The 4,582-nt window shown below is 40.3% G+C and overlaps 1 long non-coding RNA gene across 1 annotated transcript in view; it reads right to left on the bottom strand.

Moving 5' to 3' along the window:
* Positions 1–638: 638 nt before the first annotated feature.
* LOC114069411 overlaps positions 639–4,582 on the bottom strand; it is a 4,521-nt gene continuing 577 nt past the window's right edge. The window contains exons 2-3 of the long non-coding RNA XR_003573769.1: positions 3,747–3,820; positions 639–760 (exon numbers count right to left, since the gene is read on the bottom strand). This is a non-coding gene — a long non-coding RNA (uncharacterized LOC114069411). The remainder of the gene's footprint in view (positions 761–3,746; positions 3,821–4,582) is intronic.

The following is a 4,582-nucleotide window of genomic DNA, read 5'->3' as shown; positions in this document are numbered from 1 at the left end:
TAATATTCATGTCTCTCTTTAGAAGAAACCTAATGAGGCATATTACCTAAGTGTAGCTTTTGATGTGACATCTCCTTCAAACTGTGATTCATCAAACAGTGCACAAATATATTTATTTTTCCTAAAGTAAAGTGAAAATAAAATAGAAGTGTTCTTGATTTCAGAGGTAAAATAGAAAGAAAAATTTTGCTGGGATTATGTTTCAATATTGGTGCTTTGCAAATGGTGAGCAGCATAAAGGATATTTTAGAGAAAATGGTTTAAAATCACAAATGGAACATGCCAGACAGCCAAGGACAAAAGTGTCTTGACAAGTATGGAGTTTACCCAAGGCTATGACAGACAGGTTTAGCCAGATTCAGCATAAAATATTGCAGAAATCACTTGTACATTAGAAATTAATTTTAAACTTTTAATTAAGAGCCTCCTGGTTTTGCTTTTCTTTGGGGTTTCATGTCTGGTTCCAATATTATATATTAATATTTTGAGTGATATTTTGATTTCCACCTTGAACCTGAATGAGACAAACCATACTGGAAACTGAAATCAGCCTCAAGCTCATAAAAACATTTAATAAACCTTCAACTAACTGTCAAAGTTGGTCCCAGTTTAAAGTTTCCTATTGTAATCCCTGTCTGACACTAATCTAAATATTTTAATTACTTGCTCTGTTAATAGAAGCTTACAGGCTCAGAGCAGTGGACTATACACTCCAGTATGCAATGCTGTGACTTTCTAAATTAGAAAGCAATCCTCTGATCTGCATGAAATTAAATTTATTCTTTAATGAAATTTTAACCAAAATACTTCATCAGGGATCTCAGACACTGAATGCTGGAATTCGCTCCTCTCTATCTACTCCAACATTTCTCTTCATCTCATAACAAAAGCACAGTTGCTAAACTGCTCATTATCTGACCTGTATCACCTGAGATGTTGGGTTTCTCCTTTCTATCTCATCCAAGACAAAATTACAGTTCTTTCCTGAGCAATCCTCATAAATCTGCACTTTACTACTTATGTTTTCTGCCTCTTCTAATTTCAAAATCAGATCTGCCTCCGGTTCCTCTCCTTTATGTTTTTCCTTTCTATACTTTCTTGGTACATGGAGTCAGCTCCATGAAATTGGCTAATTCAGTTCCTCTAAGTTTCTCTCCAATACAGCTAACATAAAAGCATTGAGATATAGGTGATATTTTATTCTGCTCCTCTTCTTTCATATCTAGACTGAAAATATCAGGATTTATTGCATGTCGCCAGGCACATTTTAGATACTACTGTAAAACAAAATGATTCATTGATTCAGCAAAATGACTTTGTGTGGCATTTTCAAACCACAGAATCACAGAATATCCACAGTTGGAAGGGACCCACAAGGATCACCCAGTCCAACCCCTGGCCCTGCACAGCCCCATCCCCAAGAGTCACCCCCTGTGCCCCAGAGGATCATCCCAACCCTCCTGCAGCTCTGGCAGCCTTGGGGCTGTGCCCACTGCCCTGGGGAGCCTGTTCAGTGCCAACCACCCTCTGGGGGAAGAACCTTTCCCTGAGATCCCCCCTGACCTGCCCTGACACAGCTCCAGCCGTTCCCCTCATGAGGAGCTGCAGCCCCAGCCAAGCTCTGCCCTCGTCTCCTCCCGCCCAACAAGCCAAGTGCCCTCAGCTCTGCCCCATCGGGGTGAACACCCACCAAGAAAAGCATTGAAAACCAAACAAAATACTGTATATTGGCTGTGCATGGGCACACAAACACACAGTTCCCACTTAGAAAAGCCCAGACAACTGAATCTCTCATATGACAGGTTTCCAAGGAATGCTGCCATGTGACAAGGATAACACTCTGCTCCACATTTCTCCAAGACAGGAATCACCTGGCCATTCCAAGCATGTTCAGGCACATGCATTCCCAAGCTCAAGAAGATTACTGGGAATGAAGCAACACTGTGATGCAGATAGAATAGATTCCCTGTTGATAACTGAGCTGGCTGGTATTTCTTAACAGTGATCAATTTTAATGGAGGAGAATACATGGACTGTGGAAACAGAATCTGAAGCAGAAACCTTAATGACCACTGTTCCACAATCATCCTCTTGTTCCTTCAGCAGTGTTTGATACACAGTTCGTGTTCATGTTAACTTCCCTTAGGTGAGCTAATAAATGATATTCATCATTGGCCTCACCGTCCAATGATGTAAAACAGGGCATGTGGAAAGGGGAGGTGGCAGACAGGGAGGAAAATGGGCACGCAAGTAGAAGGCCATGCTTCCAGAAAAGGCTTTGCCTTCTCAAGGGAATCAATATACAATCCTTTTACCATAAGGTTAAATAGTTACTAATAATTACTAAACTATCACCCTTCTCTCCCACAGTGTCCAGTTGCCTGGAACATATCTCCAGCCCTCAAATAGAGCTGCAAAACGGAATTTGTCAGCCCCCTTCCCTGCTGAATTTGTCAATCCACTTCTCCTACAATAGCCAGCAGCTGAATTTCTATTTTTGCTGGAGCTGAGTTCAGCTCCTGGCAGAGCAGGGTGAGCCAGCCCGGGGCCAGCCCTGGAGCAGAGCAGGATGAGCACTGGGCAGCAGGGACCTGGCAAGCACCGCTGCTCCCAGTCCATCACACTCACTCCTGTTTCCTGAAATACAGGACTACAACACCACAGAAACATTTCAAACACAGAGGGAGCCCTATTTTGTGCTGCAATGACTGCAATAAATGACAGACTGACTTTCAGAGGAGACTGAGTGAATTTAGAGTGAAAACCCCTCATCTCCCAAGCCTGGTTTACATGTGCAGAACCTAACATTCCTCAGGCATTAATATGCCTAACTCAGAGTTCATTCTTTCATAATTCAGCTGCACAGTCATATTGCTGCTAATAAGTAGTTTACTGGTCTTAAAAAATGGTTGTTAACATTACAGTAATAGATGTTATTAAAGTCATAAATATTCCATTTACAATGCCTATGTCTCACCAAAGTTTGAGGCTGTTTCAAAGATCAGATGTCTCATTCTTCAGTCTGCTTTTTCAGCATAGAGGGATTTTGGTGGAAAGTTCTGTTTCTGCTTCAAGCAGAAACTTTATTGTTGTTGGAGTTTGATACAGTGATGAAGGAAAACTCAGCTCACAGATGCTGACTGCAAAACTGTAGCAGAAAGTAAAGAGCTTTCACTCTTTCTCTTTGGGAAGTTTTTCTTCTCTTGCCTAATTCTGGGAATTTCTGAAAATAAAATTTAAAAAGGAAGGAGTGCAAACACGTTTCAGCTGTACACTGAGTGAAATCTTTCCTGTCCAAAATTGATCATGGACTTCAGAAATCAGGGCAACCATGAGCACAACAATATTTCTTTCTGAACACAACTGTTATCCTTTAATATAGACATAGTAATGGAGTATCAGAGTGCCCAGGATGGGTGAGACTTGGATTCAGCCCCTTCTGAAGGGCACTGAAATGTGTGCTGCAACGCTCACATAGGAGCAAGCCTTTGGAAAGGAAATGAATGCATAATTAGGAGGTGGGCAGTAATCCCCTGGACAGGGGAATGGTGTGAGGGAGAAAGAGCCAAAGCCCTGTAGCCCCACTCATACCCTTAAAGAAAGTGGAAGTTGTCACTGCTTTCAGGGAAAATCTCTGGTTTATGGGACTATGGCATCTGATTGCCAAAAATTCCTATTTAAATCTGTCCCTCATTGAAAGATAAGTTGGAACAACCAGTTTTCTTTATTAATTCAGTATTACTTACAGCATAGGGTCATATTAGCCTGTTCAGACATGTCAAGTCTGAAATACTGTTGCTATACAAAAGCACAGCTGCACCTATCCAGAAAGTTTAAAAAAATAAAATTAAATAACTGAGTACTGCCAGCATGTGAAGATTGAACCAATTTTAAAAGTATTCAGGACTGAAATGGCTGAATTCCTATTCAGACACTTCTGGATCTGATTTTAATATCTACACAATAACAGAAGTAGCATAATTTATGGAGCATACCACTAAGGATGGGGAAAATGATGTGGCTGATCATTTAATCTGGGGCAATGTATTGCAGTTACCAAATGCAGGTCACTCAGCTGTGGTGTGTATTTCAGCCACATTAGAAGACTGTGAGTTCATAGTTTCTAATTTTTAAAGCAGATCACAGCTGCCACGTCGTTAAGACCTTACAATTATATCTGAAAAATAAATTGTATTATTAATAGGATGGTTATGGCCTGTGAGTATTAGATATTGTTGTTTGTTATTTGCACTTAAAGAGGGATTTTAATCAAGTTTACCATTCTCAAAAAGTCTGGTTTGCATTTAAATAAGCATGCTTAAAAATTGATCTGTTTTGCTGAATTATACAATGCCTCGTTCTGGGGCCTCGGAATAATTTATTATACAGGCTCTATGAGCAAGGAAGATGTATTGCATTGTGCTTAATCTTATCAAGTTTCTGCTGATTTTTGATGACAATGTCTGTTTATCATAATTATTACGAGTTGTCTGGGTTAATAAAACTTGAAAAACTATGTGGAAATTAAACCAGTGGGGAATGTTAAACCCACTGCTTGTGTAAGGCTCTCTGATACCAGCTG

This window comes from Empidonax traillii, unplaced genomic scaffold (assembly GCF_003031625.1).
Source record: "Empidonax traillii isolate 1590-97213 ecotype Southwest subspecies unplaced genomic scaffold, ASM303162v1 scaffold1255:size221984, whole genome shotgun sequence".
Lineage (NCBI taxonomy): Eukaryota > Metazoa > Chordata > Aves > Passeriformes > Tyrannidae > Empidonax > Empidonax traillii.
Note: the sequence above shows the minus strand (reverse complement) of the source record. Positions and strands in the feature narration are given on the sequence as shown.